Raw genomic sequence first — 27,614 nt, forward strand, 5'->3', positions numbered from 1 at the left:
TTGAATGATGATTATTCTTCACCATGGCGTGAAGTAGTGAAGTAGTGTAAAGGGTGTTGTTTTTAGAGTGTCTCAACTTTTGACGTGAATACTTTACCGCCTTTTCGAAGTTATCATCGGAAATGTGCTCAACAATTCATGATGAAATTTTCAGTGGAGAGTGATAGTCACTAATAACTTAAAATCGAAGTTTCCTAAAATGTTTTTAACAGAATGAACGAGCATTAAGGTGAAATTCAGTGCCGAAATAAAGCGCGTGAAATTTCAACCGCACGAATTAAACGAATCATCGCACAAAGCGTATCTGGCAAAACCGACACATAGCAATACGTAATATTTTCAGTGATTTAGTGCAATGGGCTTACGACATGATTTGTTCGTTAGTAAAACAGATATGAACTGTAGATGGTTTTAAACCATGAGTATTTTTAATAGACTAATATGAGACAGCCACATTTAAGCATGTTGTTTAAGACGGTCAATTTAGTTATTCAATTGATAACCAAAATGCTCTTATAATTACAAGCAATCCCGGTGATTTGTTGAGCGATGGTGTTGTCAGGATGGATTATGTGTAAATTTGGGCAAATAATCATAGAGCATTTTTCATTCATCTTAGGATAATCACAGGTGCTCGTCCAGTACAGTTGTTTGGTTCATAGGTGGCTGTGGTTGATCGCTTGTGGTCTCAAATGGTTATTTGGGATAAGTATTTACTCACTCCTAGTGAACTAACTCTCACATGCACGAACGAACGACGAACACTTAGTTTGTTATACTGACTGCTGGTGTCTACTGTCGTGAAATGACACTAGAGCAGTCTCATTCGTTTGGTAGATACTGTACTGTGTTCCAGGCATAAATCTACGCGATTCTGTGTAGGATACAATCGGCACTTCAGCATAGAATCTGTGATAAACGGATGTACGGATTTTTGTTCCGACAGTCGGGCAGCTTCAATCTAGTGACCGCATGTCGAACTCAAATTGAAGATCTCAACATTTCAAATGCTGTTTACTTCTTATGGGTACCCGACCATTCTCGTATTACTGGAAATGAATAAGCTGATGAGCTAGAGGCTTGAGCTGATGCAACGAATGATCTCGTTGGTCCTGAACCAGTTCTACCACAGTCAACTAGTCAGATAAAGCACAAGATTCGCTCTTGGGCTGCATCCAAAAATGCCAGCTACTGGCTAAGTTTGCGAACTTGCGCTCAGACTAAAGCATTTTTACCAGATTTGAATCTGAAAATATCAAAATGTCTACTGCATTTTTCCAAGCCTCAGTGCAGTATTCTGGTCAGAGCTCTGACTGAACATTTCAAATTTAACTATCACATGGCTACTATTCAGCGTGCTGAGCATTATTCATGTAATTTGTGTGATTGCGAGTACAGTAATTCCCGCGTTGTCGCAACTACGTATTCGAGTTTTTGGTTCTCCATACATAGTTGAATCTGTGTATGGGGAGCTGAAATTTAAGAATATTCTATCGTTTCTCACCCAATGTGGTAAGTAGTTATAGAGAGAGGGGCCCGTCGTTCTTTCTGGAGGTTTTAACAGAATTTACTACTTTAATTTTACATATTGCGAGTCGCCCTGTATTCTTCCGGGAATGCAGAATGGTGTTGTTTGTGTAAAATTTTTCGGGATTTGGAGGTTTAATTGAATGTGCATTCTGGCACCTGCAGATCGTTCAGCATCCTTTCGAGAATGTAGAGCGAATTGTTTCTTTATGTTTTGTGCTGTTTGTCGTAAACACACACCCACACACAAATATAACCGAAACTAGAACAATGTCAAACCCATTATTCCAATGCGGGTTTGTTCAAGTTTTTTGATTCCTTTATCACACATTTCAAAACCAAACGACCATCTTTCATCTACCAGTCTCCAAAGTTTTCAACCCCACCCAGAATAAGGAATAAAACTAAAATCTACTTCCAATTCAACTGCATGAAACATTTTACATAGTGTCACATTCCACTCTTATTATGCAAATAGCTGCGTTAAGTTCCCACTCTTGGTATTCTCGCCTACGCCTTCCACAAGCGCAGAATACCGCATTACAGTCGGAACAAAAAAATAATTGCCAAGTTGGCAAACAAAATGGATATCCGAAAGATTTCTCTGGATTTGTGCCGCTTCGCGTTCGTATGAATGGCTCAGTCGGTAGCGCAATGTCGTATTGTGTTCTACCTAGTGAAGGCCGGAGTTATAAAAGAGGGCTTTACTCGGACTGTCGGCTTTCAGTGGAATTTGAAAAGATTCTCCTGCAGAAACGACACTTGCGGGAAACATGCCAACTTGGCAGTCGCATACGATGATAAGACTTTCGATTCAGTGTGGAACAGTCGGGTGCTGTTATCCGATGCACGGCGTGTTGATCACGGTGAATTGAGCTCATCACGCGATTGCACTGTTGTTCGTAATAAACTAAAATTAATCAAAGTGTCACATCCGGAGAATGTGATAGACCAGGATTAGATAGTATTCATCATTTTGCAGACAAAATGTGGTGGCATCATTCCGATGGCGAATCACTACCAGAATAAAAAATAATTGCTGACGTCCAGAGTTCGTGTCTTCATTCCATGAAGCTTTCCAGTTTGACATATTTCGTGCCAACTCGAACAAATATTGGCAGCTCAGACTTCAGTGAAACAATCTGAACAAGCAGACTTGTCACAAAAAGCCACTTTGTTTTTTCCAAATTGATCTAGATTTTTTTTTAGAAGGGCTAAACTTTTTTTGATGTGGAACACATCTCTATTTTCTATATAGGGGTTCTAGTCAGAAATTCAAGGAAAAATATAAGTAGAAATGTGGTCAGGTTTAAGCACTTACAGCTCAGTATATTTTGTATCAATTATTAATATTATTTCATTATTTGATGGGAAATATTTCTACGTATTGATTTGAATGTTCATAGCCATGTATTTTTAATTGAATATCATTGTAATGTTGATTAATAGCTAGCATCGTCCTATTTTGTCTGCAAAAACTATCCGACATACCGGATTTCCCTACGGTTTTGAAAGAGTAAGCGATATATCAAAGGGAAGGCATCGCTCTAATTGGTCAATCGATGCAAAAACGAAGCTGTTGGAAGCACGCGAATCTATAAATACAAGCAAAATTATAGCTAACGTTTCAGTTCTACGCGTAGCATGCTAGAGGTAGGTAATTGCATACATTTGGGATATTGATGTAATTTCGTCGGCTACAAAACAAATACAAATTAAGACAAACAGATTTTTAAGAATTTAAAGTTGATTTACAAAAATACACCATTTTGATGGTTTATTACTTTCTCATATAGAAAGGCTATGCAATCACGATGGAAACCGACTTTTGAACGAAGGGCCAATTGTCATATGCTATTCGACTCAGTTCGTCGAAATTACAAAATGTCTGTGTGTATATGTGTGTATGTGTGTACGTATGGCTGACCGATTTTTACAAACTGATACCGTTTTCGTTTTTGAATCTACTCGCGGGCGACTCTGACTCCAAGTAAAACGAACACGTGGTACGTGCCCTGAACAACAATTCATAATAAAAAGAAAAATATACAAGCTCGCATGGATGTCGTGGTGCGACCCGAGAAAATTTTCAGAGCGAAACTACGCGATTGGACTCCGATCTAGAGCCACTCCAGATTGCTAAAACAAACATCTCATAAGTTGTTTGGGCGACTCTAGGTCAGCTCTCGGGCTGCTCGATCAATAAACGGAAACGGTATAAGATGCAAAGTTCTTGAAATTCTTCTTCGAAAAATTGATCCAGATTCGACCTCCGGTATTACAGCGCGTAAGGTGATAATTTTTCATTTTCATAAAAAAAACGAGATGCAAATTTTTATAGAACTTACAATTGAAGTCATCTAGTTGACATACCTCCATAATGAGTGGATTTATAAATCTACTTTAGGACTACTCCGATTTCGAAAACACCGTTAATAGTCGACGTTAATAGCTCCAAAAACGGAACTCACTTCGAATTCTCAGCAACGGTTACACAAATTTTCATAAATCATGATTCAAATTAAAGCTCTCATGGTCTTAAACAATACTGTGCTTTCATCCAGGTCCGACTTTCGGTTCCGAGATTATATGGCGATGAGTGTAAAACTGTCAAACTGTCATACAAAATGACAATACGAAACCGATATGCATCGGTATGTGCTGGTACGGAATAAAAAACACCACAGCCTAGCACACAGCGTGATTTGTTCGATGTCGTATAGCGTATAGAGTTGCCACATTTAAATCTATATTAACTTGACATAACTGTTTACAAATTGAAATGGTTATGGTAGTTTATACCCAAAGAAAGGTTCAGATTTTATTCAAGTTTGAAATTCTTGACAGAATCTTTTAGTGATGTTTTTGAAAAAAAAAGTAACATGAGAGAGACATCATCACACTACTAACAGGTGTACAACTTTGCTTCCGCCGTTTTCCGATAGGTGACTGTACCGGTTGAGGCTGATCAAAATACATAGATGATAATGCCTTTAAAGTGAGTGTCATCGCCGTTTCAGTGATAGTTGTTCTTGTTTTCGTATTATTCACGCTCGAAAATGTCTGTTTATGTGCCCAATTCTCGCCATTTGCGGGAAGTTTACTTTTCTGTTACAATTCGAAAAAAATGCAGCTGAAGCGCATCGAATGCTCTCAGAAACTTTCGGTGATGCTGCTCTGAGTAAAAGAACGTGTCGGGAGTGGTTTCACCGCTTTAAAAATGGTGATTTCGATGTCGAAGACAAACATGATGGTGGAAGAGAAAAACCTTCAAAGATGAATAACAATTTACTACGAGCTCTTAAAACCGGGTGAAACCATCACAGGAGATCGCTACCGAACGCAACTGATGCGCCTTAGTCGCGCGCTAAAAGAAAAGCGGCCACAGTATCAAGAGCGACATGGCAAAGTCATCCTCCAACACGACAATGCTCGACCTCACGTCGTAAAAGAGGTCAAAAAGTACCTGGAAACGCTGAAATGGGAAGTCTTGCCCCACACGCCGTATTCCCCAGATGTCGCCCCTTCTGACTTCCACCTATTCCGTTCGATGGCACACGGCCTGGCAGATCAACATTTTCAATCCTTCGAAGAGTTGGAAAAATGGATTGCTTCGAGGATAGCGTCAAAAGAGGACTCCTTTTTTCGAGCCGGGATCCGAAAATTGCCGGAAAGATGGGAGAAAGTTGTCGCTAGCGACGGACAATACTTTGAATAATACATCTGTAAGCACTTTTTCGCAATGAAGCTTTTAACTTTGGAAAAAAAACTGGCGGAAGCAAAGTTGTAGACCTCCTAATTGAATTAAAAATGTTTTTTTTTTTTCAGAATAGGTAAACGTTCATTCATTATGAATATTATGATAATTATTTTTGCGAAATGAAAGGTTTTTTAACAAAAAATGCAAAAAGTTACAGTACTGAACAAAGAACATTTTAAGATACAGAATGTTTTCTTCTTAAAAGTTCTTGCAATATATGGACGTTTGGAAGGGAACCTATTTTAAGACAAATTTCACTCGAATCAAAAAGGGTTTGCCTTCCTGTGTAGTAATAGAATTGCAGGGAAAAACGACTTTCGAACGGAGCCTCGGAGACCCACAGTGTTATATATCATTCGACTCCGCTCGACGAGATCTGAAAATGACTGTGCGTGCACGTGTATGCATTTTTCTAATATTTTCTGCTCTAAATTTTTATTTTCTTTCGAAGATGGCTAGACCAATATCAGCAAGCTTAGGCTCGTTTAAAAGCTACTATTGGATCATTGATCAAGTTTAAAGATCAAATAGCTGCCACTTCCAATTCCTGATATATAATAGCATGAGTGACGTAGCCGACTAACCGCATATTTTTAATCGGCAGAATTTTCTTGAAGATGACTGAACGATTATTGATGTACGATAATTCGATAATAAACACTTATTTGTAAGCTTTATCCAATTTGACAGGGTTGTGGCGATCATTTCCTTTTCGAAAACTTAGTGTTACTTAATACACTGACATTACTCGGAAATGAAAGAATCGATTCCGAAGGACATAGGATCACAATCCTAATGGCCGAGGATAGAATGTTATGAATGTTTCAATGAGACTAAAGACTGTCCCAGAAAGTATGGACGCAACCAAAAACCGCTGCCATTTCGCAATGGTTCAGAATCTGTCATTTTTTATGGCTGCGTCCTGTTATTTACACTCTTCTCTAACCACTTGTGCAGTTGTTTATTCATTTTCATTAGTTTGTTTTGAAATGCGTGGACTTTCAGTAGAACAACCTCGAAAAATTGTGTACAAATGGTGCACAGAACGCGGACTGTCACTGAGAAAGATAGCAAAAATGGAATGAGTAAGTGAAAAAGCCGTGCGAAATGCTATCTGGAAGTTCGGTGAGGATAACGCCGTTGTGGATAAACCGAAAACGGGTCGAAAAAAAGGTCCTGCTAACCCTCAGTTGGATAAACGTATACTGAAGGCGTTCGAGCAAAAGAAGGAGGTTTCAGTTCGGGATGTGGCCAAAAAAGTGGGCACTTTGAAGTCAAATGTTCTTCGTGCTAAAGAACGTTTGAATCTTCGAACCTATAAGAAGCAGAAACAACCAAAACGTAGTCCGAAACAAGAAGCATCGATCAGGCCGAGGGTTCGAAAGCTGTACAATACGATTCTTGCTGGAAATTTGAACTGCATAATCATGGACGACGAAACCTACGTGAAACTCGATTACAAATCCTTGCCAAGACCACAATATTAGACGGTGCGAGAAGGGCAAGTGTTAAATCAGTCCGAGACATCAATTGAAGTCGAAAAATTTGGTAAGAAAGCTATGGTCTGGCAAGCAATTTGTAGCTGCGGTAAGATTTCGAAACTCTTCATCACCACTGCTTCAATAAACAGCGAGATATACATCAAGGAATGTTTACAAAAACTACTTCTACCCATGATTCGAAGCCACAAGGATCCTGTTGTCTTCTGGCCAAGTCTTGCCACTACTCGAAATCAACGAAATACTACCAAAAATGTCACTTTCGTCCTAAAAGACATGAATCCACCAAATTGCCCACAACTTCGACCATTTGAGGAATTTTGGGCATTAACGAAGGCACATCTTAGGAAACATGTCTCGGCAGCCGAAACCATTAAACAGTTCGTAAAGATTTGAAAAAAGTGTCAAACATTGTCGCCAAGAAGTCTGTACGGAATTTAATGAGGAACATTCGCAAGTAGGTGCGCCAGCTAGTCTACAATGGCTAAGTAGCAAATGTTGAGAATAATATTCTGTTGTTATAGTCTAATATTATCAGTATATCGAATAAAATTTGAATATATAACACTTGTGAATTATTTACAGCGAAATCAAAGTGCGTCCATACTTTCTGGGACAATCTTTATTTAAATATCAAGAGAAAGGTATTATCATACCACAAGGTGGGTTAAGAATATTTTTATTTGTAAATTGACAATAAACTAAACGAGTGACATTGATTATAGCTGTCATAAAAGTATAGGTAGTTATTATAAAGTCCTACACGGATAGAATGTATTTCTTTTAAAGCTCGTAACTCCAATTTACTATCCGAAGGACATTGAAAAGCATGAACTACTGAAAATTTTTACTTGATCCTGAGGCATATTCATTTTATAATTGTGTACCTACCGGATGACAGAGAACTGACAACATAAAGATAATGAACCGAAAATTGACATCATAAGTTTTACATTTTGTATGAATATATCTGAATGTATTCTTACATATTCGATGTGACTGTTGTTGTTAAAATAATATTCCGAGAGCTAGCGTAAACCGAAAAATAAATTTGACTGTAAATTAGGAGCATCATCTAACGAAGATTAGATTTTTTTTTTGTTCAACCAGTTTGATTAATTTGTTTCATAGATATAAGAACACAAGCTGTATTGATTCACCTAAATATTTCAAATAAGACGATTTTGAAAACGATGTTTTGAAAACAAAAAGGCGGGTAATGTCAGAGACATAACTGGATGTCGTGAATACGAAAACAACTGACATGTTCCTTAACACTTCCGAATATCAATTAGTTGATCAATTGTATGAATTATGCAAGCATTCCCCTTTTCCACATTTAGGCTTCACTTGATCTCGATTACTGTGAATTTCACACAGCGAAAAGTGCAAAAATCTAACCAAACTGTTCTAGATTTGCATTAAACTGAGAATATTTCCTTTCGATTTGCGAACAACAAATCCTAATAGTCAAAAAAATCCTCCTTCAGAAAACTTTTAGAGCCATTAGAACGTCTGATTTTTTTGTAATGCTCTACACCGTTGCTTTTTCATCCATGCAAATGACTGGCAGCTGTGACGTAATCGCTCTTGTCGGAAGCGAAACTAGCTTTGCGAACGACACAAAATACATCTGATCGCAGTGGCGATAGAATTCAAACTGATTCAATTTTTGTTAGGAGCTTTCTTTTACGTGATTTTGTTTGTAGCTTTTTCACTAATGGGCGGTCCTAACGGCTATAAAAACAGAAGCATACAGAATTGTAATGTCGATTATTTCATTTCGGATTTGCATAATTTATTGAAAGAAACTATCAATATGCTGTAGGGATTCGTTTCTAGCATTCAGAAGGACAAAATTGAGGAACTCACTACGATATTCATTACTTTTCGGAACATTTTTCTCGAACGATTTGTTGTACAACAGCAGATGTTTTGTTCTCTTCCTCTGAACGCGTTCTGATTGGCTGGTGTTGACATGGGACAAATGAGACAGGTTTTTCAATAGTGTACTATTGAAATACTTCAATGCTTTTGCTATACACGTTTAAGTTCAAAAATATCGATTCTATTGGTAGTTAGATTGTATAAATCCTTCCACAGATCACTGAGCTATGAGCTTTCAAAATAGAAGAAAGGTAAACGCGCCTTATGAATTATCCTCTTTGATACTCGTTTATACCAAACATTTCAGAAAAGTTTAATTTTGAACTATTTGAGATTATGTCACACAACTGAAAATTTTATCATAAAATTGTGATCATATTTCCGATGGCAAGTAGAAAAAATTATGTTGATTCGTTAGATACAACAAGAGATATTCACGATCAAAAACTTATCACTCTCTCAGAGGATAAATTTTGAAAAGGCACCCCATAGTAAAGTAAGTCGTATTCACGACAAAAAGGAAAAATCGATCCGCGGTATTTGCAAGAATTCTACATAGAGTATCTTTTTAAGAGGTATGATTCACACGTGTTTTTTCATGCAGTTCGCTTATGTGTTTCAAATTCTGAATTAAAAAACCAAAACTAGTGCAATGTATGAATTCAAATTCTGAATCAAAAAATCAAAACTGGAGCAATATTCTAAAACATAACGCCTGAACTTATGTTGCAAAGATTACCATCGTAGCAGAAACACGCCTGAAGTTATACCCAACAACGTCAAATGCGTTACGCTACATTTTAACGAAATCAGTCCAAATGGATCATGATCCGAGAACTTTTAATCATAGTGTATTATCATAACAGGAAAAAATACTAATTTCCCCAAATCATGACTCGTTTTGCTCATTTCTTGAATCGGAATTTTGCCCGTGTAGTAGTAGTAGTAGTAGGTAGTTATTATAAAATCCTTATAAATGATTTATTTTCTTATATTTCTAAACTTTCAGCTATGTCTAGTATCCATAGGTTAGAAATTTGTCTTAAAATATATAAAGTCATTCTTCGTAAGTTCATGATTTTCAATAAAAGCATGTTCAGTTACTTTTGACTTGAAATGGCATGGTAATATCTCTTCTAATTCTTTCGAAATTTATGCGTAATGCACCTTGAAACGAATGTCTAGTATTTTTATCGTTTGCTCAATGTAATTTTTATCGTAATATGAACACGAAATGTTATACATTCCAAATTTTATCTGGAATTATCTGAAGGGTCTTTTGTAGATCATAGTACAGTTTTTTAATTGATAGTTTCTACTGCTGAATACTAAATCCAGACCAAACCAAAATATCAATTAAGCTTTCAAATATCGAAGATGATTTTTTTCTCTTTGAATTCAGCCTTTTTTCCCTGGGGCAAGGTTAGAATTCTATGAATCATATGGGGGAAAGCTGCCATTTGATGGTGAAGAGAATGATTGGAAGTGTAAGGTCTCCGTACTGGTTGGCTTCCTATATATTTCAAAAGATAGGTTTTCCGCTTCCTTCATGATGAGAATGGCTAAGAAAGATAAGCTGCTATTATTTTCTACTTCACAAGTGAGTTTCATGTTTTTGTGAATGATGTTAATGGTTTGCAAAAAGCTAGATAGACTACCACGTTCGATGATGCAGAAGATATCATAAACCTCGCCACCAGCTATAAGGTAATAATCCTCGCTAAGTTTTTGCTAAAAATTATACGCATAAGAAAGAGAAGACAGAGGATTATCCATCGGTGCTCCTTTAATTGTTTATAAAATACGCCTCTGAATTTAAAGTAATTTACTACGTCCATGCTATGGCGAGATAGGCTGAGTACTATTAAATGTTTATTTTCGACGTTCATGTTATGTTTCGTCAGACAAACCGAACTGTCAAGATTTTCCAAAGAAAAACCTATACAATATATTGGCATTATAATAACACTACATACGTTCTATAATAGCACTTATCGAATGCTTAGAGTATAAAATCTATAATGCACGTACATTTTATTTTAGCACTTTCAAATAATATTAAGCTAATTGTGACGCTATTATTAATACCGTGTTTTTATGCATTTAAATTTCAAATATATTAATTTATTTATTTATTTATTTCTATATGACTTGAGCGCCATATTAAGGATCGAATACGACATTTATGTCTTATAGAGTTTATATCTCGAAAACGAAACTCTTATTTTCCATAGGTCTATTCGAAAAAACTTTTACACTTGCATTATTTCTGAGTAATTTTACACTGCTCGGCATAACTTCAACCCTTTCCAGCGACGGATGTCCACCCACCGTGCGACCCACAGTTCGTATTGTATGGAAATTATAGCTCTGCTGCTGAGCAGCATTACCCATTGCAGCAGCTCAGACAGCTCGGGTGTTATTATTCCGTCGTAGTATAATTGGAAATTTATCGCCTACAAACTTTGCACTAAATTATCGATGACAGGCTAAACGAACCGATGATACCGGTCGGTGTCGGGGCGGTCCTTGTCGCACGGATCTACACGCTAGTTACCATGAAGAAGCGCGCACGACATGAGAATACCGGCACGCGCCTTGCTGGAATCGCTTTGCCAGTGGCACTGCGACAGCCAAACGAAATTTCAGTCTAAGTGCAATTGAAATGTGGGTGCCATTTATTTTGAAAAAAAAAAATACGTGAAATAAAATTGTGAATTGGGTTAGGTAGGTTCAGATTCAGCGAATAAGTGCAGATCAGTTTGAGTCCATTTGTTTGAGTTTCTATCGACAATTTTTTTTATCGAAATTTAGTGAGACCGATAATGCTTTTGAAATGCAGAGTGCTGCAGTGCAGCAAAGAGACGAAAGTTCGTTTGCTAAACTGTTACTCGATCAAAATCGCACAAAAGTGCACTTCAAGACGAGCGTACGGTTTTTGCTCGCTTCGCACACGAGTAAGTTCTGCAGACAGGGACGGCCCAACTAGTTTGTGTTCAAACAAATGGAAATCGAGTGACGCCACATCGTATACTGTTTGGCGTTGTTGTTTTACTTACCTAGCAAGGATGTTCCGCCATTACCCTTCCATCCCACCACATTACTCGAGTTAGTAAACAAAAGAAATAATAATATTTACTATCAAATCTCGCCGAAAATTCGAGAATCTAACATATTTTATGCTGAAATATTTGAATGACAATTGAATGTTATTAACAGGCCCGTGCGCAGGGGGGGGGTTTGGGGGTTTTAACCCCCCCATGAAGAATTTTTTTAAAATTAAGTTTCATGAACAATGGAGTACTTATTATATTAAAGTGCAAATAACTTGACCCCCCCCCCCCTCCGCTTCAATGATTTCTGCACACGAGCCTGTCAGAATCCGTTTTACATTATCAATATAGTGGATGAGCCGCCTTTTCGCCTTTTGGACACTCCCCTCTCCCCTTGAAACCCCCCCCATGGATGATTCCTGCGCACGGGCCTGGTCATTAATGTCTGTTATGTAGGGGAGACCATGGCTGGTTAGCCGAGTTTTTCTTTCGGAATTTCTGTACTCATTCTGGTTGGACTTTATGATAAACGGTTTGCACTATCACGAAGACACAACTCTTGAGCATATATGTGTTTTTTTTAATTCTTGAGGAGAGATCACATCAAATGCATCAATGGAAAACATTTATTAATGGAAAACCTTTTTTTCATTCTCCCAGCGGTGTACTAACGCCTTTCTCATATTGTTCACGATGTCCTATATATTATAGCAAGATTAATCAAAATACTACAAATGAAAACTGTTTAGAATCCAGTTTTGAAGACTTCTTTTACTTCCTTTGAACACTACATTTGAATTTGAGTTAGTGAAAATCGGTTCAACCGTTGAGAAAATGAAGTGAGCTCCATTTTAAAGATTTTGACCACTATTTTCGAAACCAAAACCTGTATGCCGGAATAGTGAAATTCGGATCAGACAATATGAACTACAAACTGAAACAGGTTTAAGCCCAATTTAAAAGAATTTCCAATGTTTTCTGCACCTTACATTAAAATGGTGGTTTGAAATAAATGACGGGTCCAGTATAACCAAAAACAGCTCGTATGGCCATAAACTAACATGAGCTACAAATTTGAACGGTTTCGAGCACAACTTAGAAGATATTTTTCGATTTTCTAAGCAGATATATTAGGGGAGAGTGTTCGGTTGCCGGCATCTCACCATAACTTTTGATAGAAAGCAGATATCGTTTTGAAAGTACCTGCAATAGTGAAACTCACTTCGTTCTCTCACAGATGGTCTTACCACTCTGTAGGTTATACTAGTTTCACTCTGTAGGTTATACTAGTTGATGTATAAACCATTTTGTTTTCATAAATCAAACACAATTCTTTTGGGAAATTCCACACATTTATATATTTATTTATTTATTTTGGGGAGCAGGGAAAAGCCCGATGGAGATGAAATATACCAATCCCTCTCTCCAGCAGGCATAAAAACCTCCTCATTTTTTGTATCAACAGATTACAATGATCCAACAGATACATTTACGTTTAAAACTAACAGTTAAAGCTAAACCACTAACCCTATAACTAGTTGATGACACAATATTACAGCATTACAGAGCAGCTTCCTTGAAAGGCGAGATAGAAGAGAAAAGTGGATACAAAGATGGAAGAAGAAGGCTAGTTGAGGGAGCAGTGAGTGAGCGTGGATTAACGACGGGGTTAGAACCGGCATATAGATCTAGTTAGTGAACAAAAAGATGGTGGAAGATGGAGAAAATGAGAGGGAGGACGAACAGGTTAGTTTCGGCAAATTTGATTAGTTTCCAATCAAGATGGTGATTAATTTACTGGATAGTTAAGGAATCGTTGAATAAGCGTTTTATCGCATTACGCGAAAGATGAAAATCAAAGATCTGCGAGCAACTGTTAAACAAACGACACATACTGAGAAACGGTTCATTATATCCGTAGTTAGTTCTAGCACGATGGATTCGTAAAAATGGATGTGAACGAAGATGGCGACGATGGATGTCAAAGTTGACCAATCGTAGGAGATCAGGGCAATCAATACGTGATTGTATTAAATCAGCGATGAAAACAGCCTTGTAGACGTTTCTACCAATACACAGCGGATCCAGTTCGATCAGTCGGCAACGATAGGTCTCTCCATGGTAGATTTCGAAGAGCAAACCTAATGAATTTGCATTGAACAGCTTCGATACGATCAATATCAGTTTGATAATGAGGTGACCTAACGACAGCCGCATATTCAAGCGATGATCAAACTAGTGCACAATAAAGAGTTTTCAAGCAGTGTATGTAAAACATTCTTCACTGTCAGACGGCCAAGAGAGCAAAAGCGAAGCTAATTTTCAAACAATCAAGACTTTTGTTCAAAACGCTTCCGCAATGAGTAAAGGTTGTCATATTACACGTAAAGATGCATAATTTCATATCAGAATCATAAACAGTATTCAATTAAGGTGATGTAATGTACTCAATACGTTGTTTTGATACAATAACGTGTGATTTATCTGAAATATTTCTCGAAAACAGAAAATTATTGCGTTTGATGTTCAATACGTCTAAATTTTTCACATCGATTAAGAATCACATCGAAGTTTATACAGTCATGAAAGCAGATGAAATGAATAATCTTTTGAAGCTCCCTGCTAAGTGAAAACTGCGGGAATCTTTCGTTATGAGTGCGACTTTTTTTATACAAATGCATAAAAACCAAACTTTACCAATTTAAGCGATTATTCTATTGTCCAACACAATTTTTACTCAAAACATATAATAATCCTGCCTGTTCAATTCTCACACAAAATCGTTTCGCTAGTTGGTGAAAACGAAAACAAAACTGAGTAATAGGCAAACAAACGAGGTCAACTATAAAATAGCAGAGACCACTGAGATTGCCTCCCACTTTATGTTCGCCAGATCTCTGACCTACAGTGCCCTCTGGCTGTGGGGTGGCAATCAGGAAACAAAACATTCACAGATTGCCACCCACTCCGGTAGCACTGAGGGCCGTATTTCCCTGCCGTGTATTCTATCATTGGCAAGAGCTCCGATTGTGATCTCATTGCTTACTGTAGTGTTGTGTTTGTATCCTTCGTTTATTCGCATCATGAAATGTGGCTGGGTTTTCACTACACGCTCCAATGTTGCTGTCATTTGCCAAAGTTTAACTAGGGATGAAGGAGGTGGCACGAAATGTCAAGGCAAACATGATTCTACACCACCGGGGGTGGTGACTTCTTCCAACGTATGGAGACATTTTACCTATCACCTGCTCCTGCTTATCAAGCAGAAAAACGATGTTTGTTTGCGCTGTCAGTGTTTAGTAAACAGTTTAACATTTTTCTTATTTAGAATCGTTGAAAACATAGATGCCAAAACGCGTGATTTTTTTTCTACTTTAACTTGAATATAATGTTTCCAACTGTTAATAAATGGGGAAAAATCCAAATGCGTAACTGACGCAGTTTGACTTTCGCTCGTGGTGGAATCACTAAGCTACTGTATAATTGAATCAATTGCATTTCATTGCCTGGCTTAGAATACTTTGATGTTGATCCCGCGCCGGCTTTGGTCGGTCGATTTAGTCGAACCCGTAAAAGACTGCCCTTGAACTCGGTCACCATCAGCTGAATGGAAGAATAAAAGCTGCCAACCAAGTAAATAATTGGATTTCCGAGTGCAAATAAAGCCCCTGCCATTGGCGAAATTAACCATGCTCTAACATTGGTATCTGATCTCTTTGAGTTGTAACTTTTCCGTATTTGGTCTAATTGAGAACGTTGGTTCTCGAGAGACACATATGGATATGGCCTCGATTTTGTTTGTTTATTGACTAAACCAATTTACCGTGGTTTTAGCCGTATTCGGATAACTTCATACGTGTTTAGGAAGTTTAGCTCCGTTGCGAAGTGTAAATGTGCATGACGAAATATGGTAATTGTTTAATATTTTAAAAAAAACCTCAAACAATTCTCAGTTGTTAATGAGCAGTTCCAGAAATGATTAGCAAGTCATCGAAATACACATTCTCTGATTCGGATGAAACTTTGTACACGTTTTAAGTATAACAAAACATTTATTTTGCACGAACACAAAGACCAATTCGACTCCAGACTGATTTTTAAAAAAGGACGTGTGTATTTTTTCCTTTATTTTCTCCAAATTGTGGTAACTCGGAAACAGTAATTTGTACAAAAAAGGTGTCCCAAAAGAAGTCGTAGGATATCGATTGGACACTTTTAAACAGATATATACTGCAAAAAAATGAACACAAAAACAATCGAAAAACGAATATTAAAACTATAAAAACGTTTATTCAATATTACTATTAAACAATTTTTGAAGTGGAACACATCTTTATTTTCTATATAGGGGTGCAAATTAGAAACTCAAGAAAAACTAAACGTAGAAATGTAGTCAGGTTTTAAACACTTACAGCTCAGTCTATTTTGTATCAATTATTAATATTATTTCATTATTTGATTGGAAATATTTCTAAGATTCGATTTGAATGTATCAAGCCACGTATTTTCAATTATAAATGATTGATTCCTATCCTATTTTAACTGCTAAAAATCTCCGGCATATCGGATTTTCCTGCCATAGACGAAGGTTTTGAAGGAGTAAGCGCTATATCAAAGGGAAAGCATCGCTCTGATTGGTCGATCGATGCAAAAGCGAAGCTGTTGAAAGAACGCGAATCTATCAATATAAGCGAAATTATAGCTAACGTTTCAGACCTACGCGTAGCATGCTAGAGGTGGGTTGTTGCTAGACATCAAGACAAAAAGTGCCATAACACGATTTGAAGCTTTAATTGGTATGCTCTGATCTTTTGTCATGCAAGCTCGGATGAAATTCCATGTTATGTCGTTTCGCCTGAGAAATTGAAAAACTACCCCAGGATAAATTTTGAGTGCTTAAAATTAATTTCTAATTTATATAAGATGAACTCGATTGATAATGAGAAAAAGGTTTTGGCTTCAACCGAAATCGCAGAATGCTAGAGAAACGTAACGCTATAAAGATAACTGCTTGCATACAAAACTTGAACACAAGCTTGTCGAAGAGAAGTTTAAATATCTAAATCGCAAGTATGTATAAGTAAATAATTGCATACATTTGGGATATTGGTGTAATTTTGTCGGCAATAAAATAAATACAAACCAAGACAAACGATGTTCGGTGTTGGTTCCTAATTCTATCTAAGCTGACTCTCGTGCAATTGCGGATTTAAAAGTGTGACGATTGATTGAATTTTTTTGATTATAGATCATTAGAAATTTTATTTGCCTTCTTCCACATCAACGGTTCGAACAACCCCATGGGGCTGATCCTTGTAGTTCTTTTAAACCCTAACTAAATGCCCACATTTTGAGGCAAATTTGGTTAGTGTGAATTGAAAAAGACGAAGTGACAGCTAAAACAATTTACCAAGATTTGCAAAACACCAAGCTCCCGATATATTTAGACATGAAAATCAAACAATCTGGTTTTTGTTGATTTGTACCGTTTGAATAAGTTAAACGTAATTCTAAACATATGAAAACATTTATTCTAAATGAAATATACAAATTTATATGCCATACTATCAGTTAGTAGAAAAATTGGAGTGTATTATTAGTGGATGTAGGGTCGTAGCTCCAAGCCATGCAATGGTAAACGCTTAGATTAGATAGACTTGTGATGCGATGTATGTTTGTTTTCTGTTGTATGGGTTTTCATAGAGATAATTGAATTCTGTAGCGGCCAAGCAAATCAAAGCATGCCTGGTTCTTGTAATAATTTAGGCTATCAATCCTTTTCTCCGGCTAGGAGCTAGCTACGGGTCCGAGTCCCGTCTCTGCGGTAACATTTTCGCAGTTTTCATTACATAGTTGCATTCATATCTCATTTTTCCAATCTGTTTTTCTCGTTAGATACCGATCAAATTTAAAACTAGCTCAAGACGGCTCTTCGTCTTAACAAGACTAAGACAATGATTGAATGTTCATGTAGTTTGATCCAATTTCCGCACCACGCCATTCGTTTTAAATTACCACCGAGTACATCACATGGTCCTTTTACCACAATAAATTCCTACTAAGCATCAATGTTATACATAAATTTAAATTTTCAAAGACTAGCAAAGACTTTTTCTTGATATGTTTACGTTTCGTCTTTGACTCATCAGTGCATAGCAGTCGTAAAGTTTCTGCTACTTACGCTAAGCAGACGTAAAGTTTCTGCTACTTACAGAACACTTGTCTTCTTTGCATCGAAATGCAATGTCTATACTGACGTGCCGAACGAAAACGTGTTTTCGACTTTTTCTGGCCGATGCAGGTTTGGTCATTCAGGGGTTAGCCAAATTTTGTGCTAGGGCACATAACCGATTTTGATATGTTTAAACAAAGAACCGATTTTGATATCAAATATACTCAAATTTTCACCGTGTTCACTCGTTGAGGGTTCCACCGGAGGTGGCACAGAAGTTCAACGGCTGTACAAACCACCAGCTACCGTTAACATCGTGGGTGTGGGTTTGTGAGGCTAACAAAACGGGCATAGTTGACAGATTAATTTAAATCAAAATCATAATTCATTTTGCTTTGTAGTAAGAAATTGTAACCAAAAAAAATTCTCACTAATGTTCAAACTACTTACACTTGAAGGACTCACTGTTCACCATTTTCAAAATTGAATTTTTCACATCGGGAATACACGAACATTATTTGATGTTCGGTCAATTCACGAAAACAAACCGATGATATTCTATTCATTTTAGGGGATGTTCGCATAACATTCATTTTGGTCACCTATAATATTCAATTTGACATTTGGAACCATTTTACGTGATTGTTCAAATGATTCGAATGTGAATTTTTATTTGTGTGTCAAGATAATGAGCACGCTTACTTGTGGTTCTGAAGAATCGAATCAAAAGTCGCACTGTTTCGTAAAAACCATACCTACCCAAAATTGAATACAACGGGTATTACGACATTTTGGGTAAATATGCTTCTCGAAAAATTTTAGTAGATATTACTCCCTTTTGTTGACATTTGTAAATGAGTATAAAGTAGCAAAGACATTGGAAATCTATTCCTGCTTTACAGTGTATTTATATGTTTGAATGTAAACAAGCATTTTAATATATTTTACTTACCAACTAGAGCCTGATACGGCTCACTATCTAAAACACTTTATGTTTTCCATCCTGAATTTTGGGAAAAATTTTTACTGCTCACTCGGGCCGGGTACGGGTACAGGTAATTTTTAATCGGGTACCGGTAAAATTTTTTATTTTTTATCGGATACGGGTACGGGTATTTTTTTTTTTATTTTTAATCGGGTTAGGGTCGGGTACGGGTAAATTTTTTTGCTGATCACTCGGGTACGGGTCGGGTTAGGATATAAGATTTTCTATACCCGACCATCTCTAGTGTAGATGGAAACGCATGGTATTTAGTTCTAAGGACATGTAATACATGATTTTAGAACTAAATACCATGCGGCTCCATCGAATGATGACAATTTCATACAGACGCATGGTTTATGGAATGAGGTTTTTTTTAAAGTGTGATATTATACCCTTTTTTAAAAATTATACATTTTTTAAAAATCTGAAAACAATACAGCGTAATGCACTCATAAATGGTTTAATTTTTATGTAAAATCTAGAGTGGTAATAAAATTGTAAGAGCGAATAATAAAAATTTGAACTTTTTTTTCACACGAAACACATTTTGAAAAAATCCGAATCAAGAAAATCAGAAAGTTTTCCCATAATTCCAAAAATATTCCAGCTAAAGTTTTTGAAAATTTAAATAAAATGAAAATCAGAAGAACCCCCCATAATTCCACCAGTTAAAGGGTTTGGGAAAATCATCTCCAATATAAACCCTTTCAAACAGCGTATATCAATTTTTTCTGTTTGGGTGCAGTTTTTATATGCAAACCCGGCTACACCTCTTCGCTGACACAAAAAAAATCACTTGTGAATTTTGAGGTTCAGAGTTCAGAATATCTCTTGAACTTATTTTTTCACGAGTGATAATGAAATTAACTTTTTCTGATAATGATTTTCTCAACTCTGGGTGTTACAATCATTTCGAACACGGTTTTGTGTTATGTTCGATCAGATACACAATCTCTACTGTGTCACTTCCAAAGTGAGTACAGCGTTATTCATTAGATAATGGTATTGGTTATATATCAGCAAATATCATTACGAGTCTGTCTGGTCTGGGAAAATTGCAATCAAACTTACTTCATTTGTGATCATCGCTAAACCTCAAAGCTCAAAGGCCTTTACGGTATGCGGAAATTTTCACAAACATTATATAACTATAGCGTAAATCCTGATGCAATCTTTTCATTGCGGAAATCCTCAACTAGTTTTTTATTTCAGCTCAGTCAAGCCACACAATTTGGATTGTTGCCAAATTATTCATCCGGGTCTGTTTGTTGCATTCGTTTCGCAAAAAATATGTCCACGGATGAACTTTCTATAAAGCAGATAATTTGTGGCATACGAAGCAGGAATTAAGTAAGAGTGCCGACTAATACCAAAGACAATCCGCGAAAACCGAATTGCTTCTCAAGCAGATGTCTGCTTATGTTAAAATCCGTCAAACATTATTCACTCAAATATAATCACGTCATCGTCGGTATCGATTATAAATGATATATTTGAGCATTTCCGTTTTGATGCCGCGAACACACCCAACCTCTGGTTCTATTTTTATACCCATGCAGCTGATATACACGCAGCCCACCACACCCCAGCAAGAGTCGTTATTATTCCGTCATCCATTCCTCATCACCGGGAAGAAAAAATCGAATAATCCTTACTTCGGAGTGAGGCCACTTGACGGTTGTCCACCTAAAAATAATCTACGCGAAATCGATCTGCTTTGTTATATTTTTCTTTCCAGGGTTTCCATGCACCGGTTGGTAATGTTTCCTATTCTCCGGTGATCAACACTGGGTACCGCTCGATCAAAGTAAATCGGTACCCTTGAAAGGAAAATAACTCAAACGAAGCAACAGAAGTAATCAATGATATCACGTCTGCCGGCGTACGGCAGAATGCTGAAATATTGATAAGTATTCTGCCTAAGCATCGTTCGACACATCCTGTCCAATTGAAAAGGAACAACCCACCGTAGAACATCGAAGCAGCACGATGACGGACACAATGGGTAATCGAGGCTATGGTTAGTGCCGGGAGAAGGCCGGGCACATCATGGTGAAAATTTAATCATAAAGCCTAAAGGCCGGTTGAACGATGCTCATCAGACAGCGGTTGCTTCCTGACGTTTAACGACTCGACCACCCAATCCTGCTTTGGTGGTGATTCCAGTCAATATATAAATTTCACTTTAAATACTTTCGCTTTGTCATGACCGCAAAGTTTCGCTGCAAATAAAGCGATCCAGCTTGCATAAGCTAGCTATCTAACCAATACCAGATTTTTTTTATGTGGAACACATCGTTATTTTCTATATAGGGGTGCAAATCAGAAATTCAAGGAAAAATATACGTAGAAATGTGGTCAGATTTTAAACACTTAAAGCTCAGTCTGTTTTGTATCAATTATTAATATTATTTCATCATTTGATTGGAAATATTTCTAAGTTTCGATTTGAATGTATCAAGCCACTTATTTTCAATTATATATGATTGAAATTTTGATTAGTAGCGAGCAGTGTCCTATTTTGTCTACTAAAAATCTCCGGCTTATTGGATTTCCCTGCCATAGACGACGGTTTTGAAGGAGTAAGCGATATATCAAAGGGAAAGCATCGCTCTGATTGGTCAATCGATGCAAAAGCGAAGCTGTTGGAAGCACGCGAATCTACAAATAGAAGCAAAATTATAGCTAACGTTTCAGTCCTACGCGTAGCATGCTAGAGGTAGGTTGTTGCTAGACAGCAAGACAAAAAGTGCCATAAAACGATTTGAAGCTTTAATTGGTATGCTCTGATCTTGTGTCATGCAAGCTCGGATGAAATTCCATGTTATGTTGTTTTACCTGAGAAATTGACAACTACCCCAGGGTAAATTTTGAGTTCTTAGGATTAATTTCTTATTTATATAAGATGAACTCGATTGATTATCAGAAAAAGTTTATCGCTTCAACCGAAATCGCAGAATGGTATTAAAGTTGTTTGAAATATTTTCGCTAAAAAAGTTGTGTTTATTTCACCATCCGCAGAAATTACAGCGCTATAAACGTTCATAAATCTTTCGATTGAACCGATTTTCGGAATATATCCCATGCTTACAATTGTGGAGTACTTTTCCAGAATTCAGATCTAAGAATCATATCCTGAATTTTGTTCTGGAATTCAAAAATCAAAATTCTAATTCTGAATTCAAATTCCGAACATAAAATAAGGAACTAGATTCAGTTCCAAAATTTAGTCGAGGAACCAGTTCCACATTCCGGAATTAGGATTCCGTTCTAGAGTCATAGTTTTATTTGATGAACCTGTAATCTGGAACTAGACTCTGATACTGAATTCCGGATCTAAATTCTAATGAAATTAGGTTCAGAATTCTGGTGGACCAGAATCCAGGTTCTAGATTCAGGTTTAGAATTAAGTGACAGAATCCAATCTTGAATTCAGTTCACGAGTTCAAATTCAGGATTCAGAAGCTACATGCGATTACTGATATTCTGTTGTTGCTGCTATCGGTTGAAGACGATGTTGCCTAATCAGAAACAAAATTTGCATTCATCACTAATTCCAAACCCTTTACAAAAAATGACGATGATTAACCGAGATATTACAAGGTTTGTTATTGCATTCAGTAAAGATCAAGTCATTTAGATTATAAAAGACAAATTCAAATAAAGAGTTAAAGTTTTCTAGAACATTAGAAACACGGTAAAATTCTTGAACTTTCGGTAGTAAGCCCGTCATTAGATTTCGTACGGTACACAATAACAATTTACGACAGCAACATAAATATTTCCCTATACCATCGGAAATAGGTTTAGCAAATTGTGATAAAATTTCCAGTGGTACGAGATAACCGCAAACTCGAAAATGTTTGGTATGAACCAGCATTAGGGTGAAACACAGTGCCAAAATAAGAAGCGCAACATTTTAACCGCATGAATTGAACGAATCATCGTACATAGTGTATCGTACAAAACCGACACATAGAAATACGGAATATTTTCAGTTATTGCCATTTGCTAGTCATTAATATAGTGAGGTTGTAAATCGTAAATGTTTGCCCATGCTTAGTGACTGGATTTTAATAAGTTATAATTTTAGAATACTCAAAATCCAAGATGGCGGCTTTCGATTTGTGGAAATTTTATAAAATCGCAATAAAATTTGTATTTGTCATATCAATATTTAATAGAAATTTAGAAATCCTAGATGGCCACAAACGACTTGTTGTATATTTGAATGAATTTATGAATGAATTAACACATTGCTTTTTTAATGTCATCGCAATCGGTCTTATCCCCTAAACAACCCTGTAATTTTTAGCTTTCGTGTGTTTCGCCTCATATTTGCACCATTACAATTCTGCAAGTGAAGCATTGGAAGTTGGCAAAATTCACACAAACAATCTACTAGTACGTGTGATTATCGATATTCGGAAGAGTGTAAAAAGTGTGTCAGTTTTATTCCTATTCACAGCCCCCAGTTATGTCCCTGACATTACCCACCCGTCTTTTTATATGGATGATTTTGACTTCTCAATTTTGTGAGCCACATTTTGCACAGAGAGATTGAGATTTTCTTCGATCACGATTACCCTCTTTTTGTGCATAGGTCGAGAGCATACTCTTCGATTTGTTTCACTTCCAACTTCCGATCCACAATCGAGCGCTGGCCAAATGATTTTCAAGCACAAAACACGGTACTTTTCATATCCCACGGAAATTTTTATGACATTAATCGTTTTGCGCATGAAATCATAGCATGTTTCATGATTTTTTAATCATGATTCCGGTAATGTATTTTTATCTGTATACTTTAAAATGGTCTCCACATTCGTGCAAAATAATTACACACTTCGAAAAATTCATGAGAGTTTACAACTTATAAGATATATGGAGCGTCGCAGATTTTACGTGCCGGAACATCGAAAATTGTGCGCTTGGAAAATTCCATGACATGACATTCATTGAAATAAAAAAGACATGTTTGAATACACCTAGCGGTGTTATGATGCCTTACTCATATAACTCTAATTTTCAATAATATTACTAGAGAATTCTTCAAAAAACTTTTTTTTGATACTGAAAATGAACTAACTAATCTTTAGATATACATTAGTATAACTTTTTCAATTTTCAATAGGTTCGACCCAAAATAATAGGTTTTAAAATAAAAAACGTTTTATAATTTTAAACAAATCTCACCCTGTTGTTCCGGAACCGGAAGTGAGATCCGAACAAAGGTCAAAAGCAGTATATTTTAATAGACGTTGGCACTTTTATTTAAGTCTAAGTTTTTGAAAATCGACTCAACTGTTTGAGAAAATGAAAGAAGTTTCGTTTGTCGATCTCTATTTTCGGTACTTCCGGAGCCGGAAACTTGGAACCGTATAGCTGAAATTGGTTTGTTTGGTCGGCAACTAGCATAACCTATAAATTGAGGCTTTGAACCAAATTTAGAAGAATTTTCACTACATGACAGGTTGCAATTTCATACACACTATCCTATATTTCCGGAACCGAAAACCGGATCTGGATAAAATTCAACATTAACTTATGGAAACATAATACTTTCATTCTGAGAAATTTGTAGTGATTTCCGGTTTGGAGCACACGAGCACTTTTCCGGTATTCCAGAGCTAGAAACGATGACCCGATATACCGAAAATCAACGTAGTTGATCATCAACTAACCATACCTGCCTGATTGATAAATTACACTGCTATTTAAATATATTTGGTTTGATTTTTCCGTGTCATGCAGAAACACATGCTCCTGAAAGCGAAATTTTTATATTTATGGAGCTGTAAGTCGTATCCGGATAAAATTCGGTAGGGTTGTATAGGGTTGTCAGATCTTTCATTTGAATGAAATCGGTTGAGCGGTCTCCTAGAAAAAAGAGTGCCAATTGATTCAGATTGAATCCAGTAGTTCACAAAAGCATTCTTCAGTGTTTATATCACAAATTAGGCATCATTTTTCCAACCAGATGACACTATTTTTGATTTTGAGATGACACTAAATCTCGACGTTTCATGCAATTCTAAGACGTTTGACATCAAAAAAAATTTTCAATTTCGGAAATCTCATGTACTCCCCCCTATGGTGCTTTTTCAAGATAGAACATTTTCAAACCTTAACCGCCGGGTAACACCCCTTACCAATGTCCGATTTAGCTCAAATTTTGCATGGGGACTTTTTTCGAGGTAACTTTTGAAAAATAGCGCTTAACGAAATTAGAGGTGATCCCAAAATATTGGCTCTCTTATATACATTAGAGCGATAAAAAACAACGTGTTTTGTCGGTTACGTCACTTATACCATTATATCTCCGGAACCAAAAGTCACAGTAATTTGATCTTTGAACTTGATCAATGGTCCGACAGTAGCTTTCAAACGAGCATAATGCTAATACCTTTCTATAGAGAAAGGCAAAAAGACTTGAGTTGAAATGGTCGAAAGCCGATGAAAATGGTCCATTCGGTCAAGAAGAATGCTTCTACAAAATTTGAGTCAATTCAAATCAAAATCAAATGGGATCAATTTGGTTTAATTGGAACAGCTTTGCACAGAGCAGTCAAAAACGCGACTTGAGAACGGGAAATAGGCGAACAGAGGACAAACGCCAACACTCTTGTGGTGTGACATCTCAAGACGCACCAGAATCATTACTCAAATCAGTTTTTGCCACTGGTCGCAATCTACCGGGTCGTCTACCGTTCGTCCTGAATAGGCTTCCGCCTTCGCAGTACCCACAGTTAACAATGAAATTTATTACCCGTACCAAACCACCGAACTGCCATAACAGTCACCATAACCAGAACCTTTCAAAACGATGGGGCGGAAAAAGGTCAATTGGGTTATCGCCAGCCACATCCAAATGTATTCAAACGATAGTCAACGAAAAATGCGCAAGTGAATTCTAGTTTTTGTTTCAGGATTAAAAATCGTTCGTTCATTGGATGGCTAAAAACATTACCGGCATTTTACAGTACCACACTGCGTTTCTGCAGACGCTTGATCACGGCATGAACTTTATGCAAAATGGTGAAGGAAATGTTTTATTCGCTCTCTTCTGGGTCGTTCGTCGCAAAATATCGCATAGAGTTATAAATTTGTGCTGCCGTTTACTGCCTTCACGAAACAGTAGGTATATGAAAACGACTGTTGCTGCCCGGAAGCTCTTGATAACTTTTATGATTTCGAATTTGGCACATTTTGAACCTGTTAATAGGTTTATTGATTTTTCCATCATTCTCAGCTGGAATTCGACAAGGGATGAAAGGATGTGTGCCTTATTGGTACATTCCGGTGGGGAGCTTGACCTGTTGTTTCAACGGAGTTTTAGACGAAATATACAGAACATTGATACACATATACAAACAAACCAGAAATAATTATATCATGTACAGTATATACATTGTTTTTAAGTAGATAAACTAATGAATACCGACGTACTAATATGATATTTGAGAAAGCTAATAGTAATATGTTTTAGTGAATACTAACTGTTGTGACTATATTTGAAATATATTAAGTCAAATGTTATAGTACTGGTGGCGAAGAAAAACTAATGTATAACGCCTTAACAATAATTCGCAATTATGAAAAAAAAGCTTTTTTAATCCATCTAATGGTGTAATGATGCCTTTCTCACATTACTTATATTCTCAAAACTATCACTAGATGATTCTATCAAGAAAAAAATCTTCGAACCTGAATAAAATTATAAACTAACTCTGGATACAAACTAATATAACCTCTTCAATTTGTAAACAGTTATGTCAAATTAATAAGAATTTTTCAATATTTTGCATCGTCGCACTAAATGACTATTTCCGGTACTTTCGGAACCAGGAAATGGAAACCGGTATAGCCGTAGTCGGTTCGTACAGTAAGTAACTAATATAGCCTACAAATTAAATCAGTTTTGAGCCAAATCTTCTCCTCTTCTACCCTCTTTTGGTATCGTCGCTCTGAATGACGGTGTGCAATTTTAAACACACTTTACCCAATGAAAGCATGATGAAATTCACTAGTAACATATAGGACTTTGAGATTTTTTTTGAGCCTAAGTTTGTGATAATCGGTCAAGCCATCTGAGATAAATGATTGACATTATTTGACACATACACACACAAACATTGATCAGACCCATGAGCTGTGTTGAATGATATAGGACACTTAATCCTTCGGACCAATTTTTCAAGTGATTGCATAAACTTTCTATATGCGAAAGTCATAAAGTATACTTCTATAGAATAAAACCGTTATCATGATTTTGTGATAATACTAACATGTGGGAACAAATTGAATAAAAGAGAACATCAAGGATGATAAACACTACAAATAGTCCCATCTGCTAATGACGGTTTATCTATATTAAATTTTCTTGCAACTATTTTAGCGTATTTTTTATGTTTCCTAAAATCTCTTCTGATAGGATGGAATGATAAGATTGTAAAAAGAAATGATTTTCAGTTACATTACAACACGCTACCTCTGAACAAAAAGTAGCTTTAACCTTTTCATTTCGTTGCCCTTAGAATTTCTTCTCATTTTCATAGATTTTCAATAAGAATTTTGATCTTTTCAATTAATTTACAAAATTTTTCACCTTCACCTTTCACCTTAAAAATATAGATTTAAATGTGGCAACCCTGCATGCTATATGAAATTGAACAAAGCACGCTGTGTACTTTGTTCGGAAAGTTGGTGGTGTTTTCTTCTACCCTAGCAG

The 27,614-nt window shown here is 36.5% G+C and overlaps 1 protein-coding gene across 6 annotated transcripts in view; it reads right to left on the reverse strand.

Moving 5' to 3' along the window:
- LOC131437871 (calbindin-32) overlaps positions 1 to 27,614 on the reverse strand; it is a 182,655-nt gene that overhangs the window by 87,101 nt on the left and 67,940 nt on the right. The gene's annotated exons all lie outside the window — the stretch shown is intronic.

The sequence above is a fragment of the Malaya genurostris genome, chromosome 3, assembly GCF_030247185.1.
Source record: "Malaya genurostris strain Urasoe2022 chromosome 3, Malgen_1.1, whole genome shotgun sequence".
NCBI lineage: Eukaryota > Metazoa > Arthropoda > Insecta > Diptera > Culicidae > Malaya > Malaya genurostris.